Source organism: Lipotes vexillifer, unplaced genomic scaffold, assembly GCF_000442215.2.
Source record: "Lipotes vexillifer unplaced genomic scaffold, Lipotes_vexillifer_v1.1 scaffold158, whole genome shotgun sequence".
Taxonomy (NCBI): domain Eukaryota; kingdom Metazoa; phylum Chordata; class Mammalia; order Artiodactyla; family Lipotidae; genus Lipotes; species Lipotes vexillifer.
In genome coordinates, this window is record NW_006788189.1 from 2122265 (window position 1) to 2132749 (window position 10485).

The following is a 10485-nucleotide window of genomic DNA, read 5'->3' on the forward strand; positions in this document are numbered from 1 at the left end:
AAACTGAGATGAAACTGGTTAAATTGGCTGGGTTTTGTTTGCTTTTTAAGACAATAGAAAGTGTCGTTGAATGGAAAATGTTTCGTGGGGAAGTGAGATTTGAGATATACTTTGAAGGATACAGAACTGGGCTTCTCAGAGCATAGTATAGACTATCAGGGTGAGGAAAATCTCAGGGTTTTTCCTCACTTTGACATTTCCTAATCATAAAGGACTTACTACTAGAAACTCAGAAGCTAAGTAGTTGATGGCTTTGTTTTTCAGATGGTGTTCTCAGATCGAAGCCCGCTCTCCTTGCTGCCCACAGAAGCTCAGGCCCAAGTGTCACTCCCGCCCCCTTACCCCACGCCCCAGGACCTCCCACAGCATCTGCTGCAGCAGCCCCACGCCCAGGAGCCCACTGCTCAGCAGCCCCAGGCAGCCCCATCGCTGCCCCAGTCAGACTTCCATCTCCTCGTGGCCCAGGTGAGTCCCACCGGGAGCACCAGGAGGAGGGAACGCTTAGGTCGCCCCGAGTTCCAAGCTAAATCGTCCCCTCCTTCTTTCCTGAAGGGCTCATCTTTGACCAACTTCTTCCCAGATGTGAGCTTTGAGCAGCAGTCCATGAGGCCAGGCCCAGCCTTTACTCAGCAGGTGAGTGGTCACCGGGGCCTGCTTCTTCCTTGGAGCAGGAACTGCCACAGTCAGGCCTCTTCCGTGCGTGGAACCCACACCAAACACACTCGGTACTGCACTTCTCTGACCTCAGGTGTGCTCAGCAGCTAGGAGAGCCTGGCACCGCCCCAGGCCCTGGTGCTGGCTGCCTTAGTTAATTGTCAGGCCTCAGCAGAGGACCTGTTTGAACAAGTGGTGGGAGACTTGTGATGACACTCTAGCCATAGAATTGTAGAGTCATTGTTGCTGGACGGAACCGTAGCAATTCACAGATCTATCTATCGTGTTGAGGAGACTCAGACCCAGGGAGGGGCTTTGCCTCAGCCTGAGTTGCTATGCCCTGCACAGTGTGTGGCCTCCTGGGAGCTCATCCTGGCTGGGGCAGGGGTCAATCCCGAAGGTACTTTCATTCAGCCTTTTTCTTTTTCTTTTTAGTTTCTCCCTAACACAGACCATTTTTTAATATCCCTAGATTTTATAGTATTCAATAATTATGGTTTGGGCTCCAGGTTATGTTATGGAGAGAAGGAAGAGCACTTTCCAGAACTTAATAATAATAATAATAATAACAGTAAAATAAATAAAGACAGATGTTTCCTGAATAGGCCACAAGGAAGCATTATGGTAAGAACCAATAGTCCTGGCCTCCCCAATTTCTAAAGAAGCCATTTGAGTCTAGGTGAGTCAGTGTGTTTCTGAAAAAATGATGGAAACTCCTACTTTTGAAAGATTTTTTAAATGGTTTAAAAATTAATTTCAGGAACAGCACCTAAAGTAGGCCCCAGAAACTGGGAACTTCATGGTGATCTGTACATACTGAAGTTTCTCTGGTAGTCAAAGGTTATATAGTTAATAAATTTTCATTAACAAAAAAAATAAAAATAAAAAAGATAAATAAAGTAGACCCCAGTTCTAACCCATCCTCATAGAGGCTTTCTCACAGAGAGGGGCTTGCCTGTGGTTCCTCCCTCTGAGTGAGAGAAGAAGGTTCTGCTTTCTCATTTTTCTAGAAACCAAAGAGGAAAAGAGCCCATCACTTCCTTGGTTACAGACAGGGCCTTTGAAGGGCTCCACAGGTGGTAGTTTCCAGATGCCTTTGTATGCTGGGCAGGGGAGGTGGCTGAGACCAGAGGGCCTGCAGAAACCATGGCCAGTGGTGTCTCCTGGGATGGCATAGAGGGCCATGCAGCATGCAAACAGGGACAAGTGTGGCCCTCAGGGACCCCTCCTCTACTGCAGCATCCCCCTGCCTGAGCAGAATGTTCTGTGTAGGCTGTCGCAGCAGCCGGGCACTCTGGGATGTTAGAGAGAAGGGACTGTAAGAGAGCGTTCATGTCTGGTTTTGCTCTGGGAGCACACCTCACTGTTCTGTCCTTGGAAACAGAGACTGTCCCTTACAACATGACCTTTGATGCTTCCAGGTGCCCCTGGTGCAATAAGGTCCCCGAGAACCACAGGACTCCTTTCATTTGAGACCAAACTTGTATTCCAACTGCGGGAATTTCCCAAACACCATCCTGACAGGTGAGGGCTGCTTCTTTTATTAAACTGTGTTTCTACAGATACCACTGTAAGACAGTTTAGACAACATAATATTATATAAAGCAGAAAATGAAAGGCCTGTAGCTCAACTTTACCTTTCTGAGATGCAGGTGTCCAGCCCCGGAGCCTGTGAGGCAGTGAGGAAGGGGTCTGGTGACCCAAGCCTTTTCCGAACTACTTAATTTCCTGTGATTGACAACTGTTCCAAGGGAGAAAACCTGCAAAACTGGGAGTTGTGGGACTGACTGAAAAGAACATAGATTCCAGAGCAAAACCGTAGGCCCAGGAGTGGTTGGGACACAGGTGATGACTGTCCTGGTTGGGAAGATGACAGGAACGGCGTTTTGGGGGTTGTCATCAGTTGTGTCCTCTTAGTTACCTGGGCCCTCACGCCTCCTAATCTGCATTGTTTTCCCCTCCCGCTGCTCTTTCCAGAAGACTCGAGCACCAGCCTGTTCAAAGACCTTGGCAGCGCTCTGGCAGGCATGCCCGAGGTCAGCCTAAATGTGGACACTCCGTTTCCATTGGACGAAGAGCTCCAGATCGAACCCCTGAGCCTGGACGGACTCAGCATGTTAAGTGATTCCAGCCCGGGCCTGCTCGACCTCTCTACTGAAGAGACATTTCGAGCTGACCGACTGTGCAGAAGGGAACGGAACAGGAGGACTTATTTCTGAAATAGCTAAAACAGAACGGAATAGAATGGAGCCAGCTGCAGCCCTGGGCGTTAGTTATCCCAGGCTTCTGACATGGAAGGAACCAATTTCTTGGCTCCCAGCTCTCAGACGAGGTCCCATCTCAGACCCTGTGGCTCATTCTACATCGCAGAGCTGGGCGCCGTCCCTCAGGCCTGCGGCACAGGTCCTGTTGCTGCGGGCAGGCTGCTGTGGGGCTTCCGCTGAATTGGTCGTCACCGCAACCGTTACATCTTTTACTGGCCATCTGATCGGTCAATGTGTAAAAATATAACAAAAGGCCTCAGGAGCCTTGTGAAGTACTCAGAACCACTGATCTCAATCAACACTGAAGAAAGGACCCGGAGTGTGGGGCGGTTAGGGGCCACAGGCCTTTGGAAGTTGGCTCAGCATCCAGCAACGGTACCACAGCCCCACGATGCCTTCTCTGATCCAGCCATCGTGCCTCAGTGGCGGCAGGATGTTCCAGGGCAGAGTGGAGGGCCAGGGCTCTCTCAGAGGTCTCAGTTCTAACATGAAGAAGGCTGTTTACCACAAGTCCAAGAACAGACGAGTTAAGCAAACTGAATTCTAATTTGTTCCCTCCCCCCACCGCCCCCAGTTTGTAATCTCTTTTCTGCTGCTTCAGAACCCCTTTTCCTATGGACAAGAGGAAAAGGAAGACTATTTTATTGCCACTGGAAAAAAAAAGTCCCCCGGTAATAGATGAGCCTGAAGAGAACGGTGCTTCTTCTTGGAGGCTGGGGAAGAGAGAAAGGGGGCTGCAGGTATCTCAGAGACACTCGAAGTCCTCCAGACAAGGTCCAGACCATACAGGCCTCCCTCTCATACAGACCAGCTGGAGGGAGTGGCTGGAGGTCTGGATCGGGCCCACCCAGCAGCTGTGCATCAGCAAAGGGAAGCTGTTTCTCTGTGGAATGGGGGTGGTTCATGTAACCCCGCTAGACCGTAAGCTCCTTGAGGGCAGGGACTGTGCCTTAGTCATCATCGAACCCCTAGCACCTAACAAGTGCCTGGTGCTGGGCAGGTGCTGCAGAAACCTGTGTCGGATGCACACGTGAACGAGTGAATGAATGCACGAATGAATGAATCTGCTTTGCTGTCAGGCAGTCTAATCTTTCACTGTTCCTGTTCCTTACAGAATCTTCTCAGAGCTTCAGCTTTTCTAACACTTGTGCCTGTGGTTAAGTTGAGCACACACTTTAATATGCTTTTAACACTAGGTGACCAAATCCACGTTTAGACTGCACACCCTGTTCTCCAGAGTATGCAGGTAGGTGGAAACTGTCTTCTGAGTGCATCCAGAATGGCTCAGCAAACTGAGGCCTCCTACCTGCCGGGACCTCAGGGGTCCTGGCCACCTCATAAGATCTTCCCTCTCAGACCCAGGTTTTGCTCTAGATTGCATTAGGAAGAGATTCATTATCTGAGGTTGAAGAAATAGTCTACAGTAAAATGAAGGCCTAATTTATGAAACCATCATTAGTCATCAGTACCTTAGCACAAAAAGGTATTACTATATTTCCACCATCACCTGCCCCCTCTCACTTAGTCCAGGCCAGCCCCTGACCAGAAACCTGATGGGTGGGTTTGGAAGCCATCTGGGGAGGAGGGTGGGCAACGGGGCCGAATGCGGGCATGGGCAGACAGCACAGAGAGGACAGACACACTGAAGGAGGGATGAAGATGCAGAACCTTTGCCCAGACAGCCGGTGTCCTTCCAGGAGACACCAGGGGTGTTGCTGAAGGGTGCAGACTGCTCCCACCCAGAGAAGCAAGGCTGCACCTTGTGGGTCTGAATCTGACACATGTGCCTGGTGGCCGGAGGGGTCTGTCACGGGGTCCTGGGCTGTTAACCTCTCCAGACATTGTCCCATTTCCTTCTGTCTTCAGGGGGTGTTCCTTCCTTCCAGTCTTTCCAGTAACCTCGATCGTGCACTGCTCCACCTTCACTGTGGAGCCCAAGTCTTACCGCCTCACGTTCACCCTGAACCCCCGCTGCTGAATTAGGAAGTCAAACCAGAGTCCTCCCTGCCTGAGCTCTGGCTCAGGGAGAGGCATTTGGCCTCCCCTTAGAAGCCATATTCCCAGTTAAACTTCCCGACTCAGAGGGCAGTGAGTTTTTGTTAAAGTAAAAGGACCTTACATCGTACACAGCACCCCAGTGTGCCAAAAGAAGCCAGATCCTGGCTGCCTTTCCTGTGTCAGAGACCCCCAAATCTGACCTGGCCTTTCAGACAGTAGTTGTGGCGCACGGGCTTAGTTGCTCCGCGGCATGTGGGATCTTCCTGGACCAGGGCTTGAACCCATGTCCCCTGCATTGGCAGGTAGATTCTTAACGACTGGGCCACCAGGGAAGTCCCAGTTCCTTCTTATTTCTGCTGTCCATCTCCCCAAGTGTAACTGCTACTGTCTTCTCTCCTATTCACCCCAATCCCACAGGTTTATGTTTAAAAAAATTCTTCAGGAGGGAGCCAAGTTAGATGAAGGTATTCAATCCTCCATCAGAAACCAGAAGAACCTTTAGGAATTATTTTTTACAAATACTCTCATACGTCTAATTCTTCTCTGGAGCATTCTGGAACCACAGAACCTAAGTCACAAGGAATGCAGTACATGAATATCTTTAATTTACAGCAACTGAAATTGTTTCAGGACGGGGGACCCCTTTCAGGGCCCAAGAGTGGGCCCTTGTCTAACACTCAGAAATGAAGTGTCCGAGGAGACACACGTGCTGACAAAGCAAGAGACTTTATTGGGAAGGGACACCTGGGTGGAGAGCAGCAGGGTAAGGGAAACCCAGGAAAACTGCTCTGCCACGTGGCTCGCAGGCTTGGGTTTTATGGTGATGAGGTTAGTTTTGGGTTGTCTCTGGACAGTCATCTTGCTTGGCCTATAGTCTGACTCAGGGTCCTTCCTGGTGGCATGTGCATTGCTCAGCCAAGGTGGATTCCAGTGTGAGTGTTTCTGGGAGGTTGGTGGGACATATTATGGGCTGGTGTCTCCCCCCTCTTTTGGCCCCTCCTGAATTCTCCAGATTAGTTTTCGGTGGCTGCACCATGTTCCTTACTGGGACCTCCTGTTATGTGACAACTCAGGCAAGTGGTTATCGTTGTGCCTGGCCAGGGTGGATGGTTTCACTCAATAGTTCCCTAACAAAATCCCATCAATGGCTTAGCTCCTGAGGGACTTGCTCGTTAGACAACCCGAGAGGTGGTGAGGTGGCTTGCGTGAGAGAGGGATGTCCTGGGACACAGGCTGTGTGCTCAGAACATTTTCATTGCATGTCTGGGAGAAAGGGGTGGTGGTCTGTCTTTCCTGGGAGCCCCACCACGGACTGGGCCACCAGGGAAGTCCCAGTTCCTTCTTATTTCTGCTGTCCATCTCCCCAAGTGTAACTGCTACTGTCTTCTCTCCTATTCACCCCAATCCCACAGGTTTATGTTTAAAAAAATTCTTCAGGAGGGAGCCAAGTTAGATGAAGGTATTCAATCCTCCATCAGAAACCAGAAGAACCTTTAGGAATTATTTTTTACAAATACTCTCATACGTCTAATTCTTCTCTGGAGCATTCTGGAACCACAGAACCTAAGTCACAAGGAATGCAGTACATGAATATCTTTAATTTACAGCAACTGAAATTGTTTCAGGACGGGGGACCCCTTTCAGGGCCCAAGAGTGGGCCCTTGTCTAACACTCAGAAATGAAGTGTCCGAGGAGACACACGTGCTGACAAAGCAAGAGACTTTATTGGGAAGGGACACCTGGGTGGAGAGCAGCAGGGTAAGGGAAACCCAGGAAAACTGCTCTGCCACGTGGCTCGCAGGCTTGGGTTTTATGGTGATGAGGTTAGTTTTGGGTTGTCTCTGGACAGTCATCTTGCTTGGCCTATAGTCTGACTCAGGGTCCTTCCTGGTGGCATGTGCATTGCTCAGCCAAGGTGGATTCCAGTGTGAGTGTTTCTGGGAGGTTGGTGGGACATATTATGGGCTGGTGTCTCCCCCCTCTTTTGGCCCCTCCTGAATTCTCCAGATTAGTTTTCGGTGGCTGCACCATGTTCCTTACTGGGACCTCCTGTTATGTGACAACTCAGGCAAGTGGTTATCGTTGTGCCTGGCCAGGGTGGATGGTTTCACTCAATAGTTCCCTAACAAAATCCCATCAATGGCTTAGCTCCTGAGGGACTTGCTCGTTAGACAACCCGAGAGGTGGTGAGGTGGCTTGCGTGAGAGAGGGATGTCCTGGGACACAGGCTGTGTGCTCAGAACATTTTCATTGCATGTCTGGGAGAAAGGGGTGGTGGTCTGTCTTTCCTGGGAGCCCCACCACGCTTAGCCCTGTTTCCGTTCTCTACCACCAACCATCTAAGGCATAAGTCAGAGCATATTGTTCCCCTGTTAAAATGCTCCAATACCTCCTCATCTCACCCAAACAATCCAGTGTTCCCCCATGAACCCCACAGCTTTGCATGACTTGGGCTCTGGCTCCCCGGTCCTCCTCCTTCTTCTCACCCAGGATGCACCTGCTGTACCTGTTCCTCCCATAGACCAAGGTCCCTCCTGTCTCGGGGCTCCTGCTCTGCTGTGCCCCTGGCCTGGAGGGCTCTGCTCTGGCACCTTCTTTCTGCTGGCACCCCACCCTCTGGTCTCAGGTTGAAAGCCTTTTCTGACCACTTCTCTGTCCCTCTGGCTGCTCCACATGAGGCCAAGCCTGGTCTGCGTGATGCTATCCCAGGTAACAGCTGTTCAACTGGGAAAGGAAGCTACATCCGGATTGCAGACATTCCCGTCGAGTGTGAGGGGATGCTAATGAGATCGTCACAAAGAATCCATGTATGGGCCTAGAAATATGAGGCTGGAAACACTGGGGAGGCCAGTCAAAGGCCCGGGTGTAGCTCCAGAAGGGTGTCTAGTGAAGTTGTTCAGGAGGACAGACAGTCCTGGGCTAGAACCCAAGATCTGCCACTTCCTTGTCGTGTGACAGGGATCAAGTCATTTAACTTCTCTCAGCCTCAGTTTCCTCACCTGTGAAATGGGGGTAAAAAGAGCAAGCATCTAATTGGGCCGTCGCAGCAGGGATTAGGTGCCGATGCTGGTGAAGACTCTATGGCTGCTCCTGGTACATCTAATCCCAATACACCAGGGGTCTTTTCCCACCCCTGGCCCCAAAGGTTCCAGGCAGGCACAGTGGGTCAGCACAGATGTGTGAAGTTCTGATGTGGGGATGGGGCTTGGGGGCAGGTATGGAACGTCTGAGGGATGAGAGCTAGGAAACAGAGTTGAGCTCTGGTTTCCTGAGAAGATGGGCTCAGGAGGCCACCGGCCATTGGGACACCCAAACAGCCCCCTTGTCCTGCCCACAGCATGTGAACACTTGTGGCCAGACAGGTTTGTTTTGTGTGTCTGTCAGTGGGACTCAATCAGAGCAGTTGTGTGTCCATCAAAACTGCTGTTTGTCAGAGCGTCAGTGGCTGTGGGAGCTGGCTGGGGACCACCTGGGAGGCCCTCCCAAGGCTCTGATGCTGGAAGCAATGTGCTCAGGGTGGGCTTGGGGAATGGGAGAAGGATGTGAGGTGGGGAAGCTCACGTGGACAGGCTGGAACCCGCGTGGATTCCACTGTCTCAAGCCTGGTGATTCCAGCGTCCTGCCAGAGAAGCTGGTGGCCTCAGGCACACCTGGACAGGAGGAAGATCCAGAGAGGTGGAACTGCCCAGGCCCGGCCACTGATGCCCACCACATGAGTCAGCGAATCGGGGACGACACGGGTGACCTACCAGAGTGCCTGCCCCACCCTTCTGAGTGTGAACAACAGCAAGGGTTCAGCGGCTGGGATTCTGCCCTCCTAATCTCTAGTCTCAGCCAGAGCATCTCCTGCAGCCCTTCACAACCAGAAGCCCTGGGGTGGGAGCTCTGGGGGGCAGAGGTCAGCCCAGCCAAGCTGACGGTCACCATGCTTAGTGTGAAGCGGCCCTTCAGGTGCACGTTGATACAGTGGTATGTTGCAACCTGTCAAGGTGGGGGTCAGGTGTGAAGACTGCGTGAGGCACAGGAAGCTGTCCTCCGTGAGCATGCTGGTAGTCAGCACCCAGCGCCCAGTGCTTGGCCAGTGAGAGCTTGAGCCACCGCAGTGACCAGGAGCACAAGAGAGATACCATGGGGGCAGGGAGGGGCCAACGCCACTCTGACTTTCAGAGGGTGAATGTTAAGGACTGGTATTTGTATCCTCCCTCACCAAATCCATGTGCTGCCGAAATCCTAATGCCCAGTGTAATGGTCTTAGGAAGTGGGGCTTTTGGGAGGTGATTAGTGCCCTTCTGAGAAGAGACAGGAGAGAACTGGCTTTCTCTCTGCTGGGTGAGGATACAAGGAGAAGACAGCCGTCTGCAACCCAGGACGACACCTCTCACCAGACACAGGATCTGTCAGTGTCTTCATCTTGGATTTCCAGCCTCTAGAGCTGTGAGACATAACTGTTTTTCATTTAAGCCACCCAGACTAGGGTAATTTGTTGTAGCCCCCTGAGCTGACTAAGGCAGTTTGAAAGCAAACTGACACATGCAGAGTGTGAGCCTGAGGCTTAAATGTGGGCAGCTCAAGCGTTTTGGTGCATTTAGGGGGCTTGGGCAGGAAGAGGAAGTGAACCGAGATGGGTGTGAAGCCAGGGTGGAGGAGGGACTGGCTCTCCCCAGGAAGCTACCTGCAGGGCAGTCAAGTTTAGCAGACCCAGGTTAATTGCATCCCGGGAGCTGAGCTGGAGGGAGGAGCTGACACTTCTTGCAATGAGCACTGGCTCTGTTCCCTTAGGGGTCTGGGGTCAGGGGACGGGGAGCAGGAACTGATGAGAGGACTCAGGGTTGTGCCGCTGCCATGCTGGAAGCCGGGTAGAGAGCACGAGAAAGGACAAAATGCCTGTGATGCACAGAAAGAGCAAAGCCATGTGTTAACGAGGTCTGAGGCTGAGGGCCAATTTGCACAGGAAAGGATGGGTGTCTTTCCTAGGCTTCACCCCCACTTGACCATGAGCTATAGGCTTGGCCCTTAACAAGCAGACTTTGTTCACAGCTGACATCCCCTCCACCCCAGGGAGGCACTGATGTGCAGGAGCTCCTGACCCACCTAAGACCAGGGTTTCAAGTTTCTGCATCAGGTATCTTCCCCGCTTTTCCTCTTCTGACCCGTCTGGATGAATTGAACAAGGAATCAACTCATTAGTGAAAAACAGTCAGTGAGATTTATTCACATTATTCATTTGCTCAAAAAGTATTAATTGAGCATTTGTCAGGCATGGTGCTGGGGGCTGGGACACAAAGGGGAGATGGGCAGGAAGGTCCCACTGCACAGAGCCTGTCTGGCAGACAGACGACACCCAGGAGACCTATACCTATCGCATTTCAGTGGTGGCAGATGCTGAAGCAGAAGGGGGCTGAGGAAGGCTGTGTAGAGCACAGGTCCTCCCTGGTCTGGGGTTCCTAGAGAAAAGAAGGGTTGAGGGGAGATTGAGTAGGAATTACCCAACTGGGAGAGGCAGAGAGGAAACATGTGGTGAGGCAAATGGCACATCTGAGGAGTTAAAGATAGCCCAGTGGAGGCAGAG

At 51.7% G+C, this 10485-nt stretch overlaps 1 pseudogene; it reads left to right on the forward strand.

Moving 5' to 3' along the window:
• The first annotated feature begins 264 nt into the window (after positions 1-264).
• LOC103086382 (CREB-regulated transcription coactivator 3-like) lies at positions 265-2873 on the forward strand (annotated as a pseudogene).
• The last annotated feature ends 7612 nt before the right edge of the window (positions 2874-10485 follow it).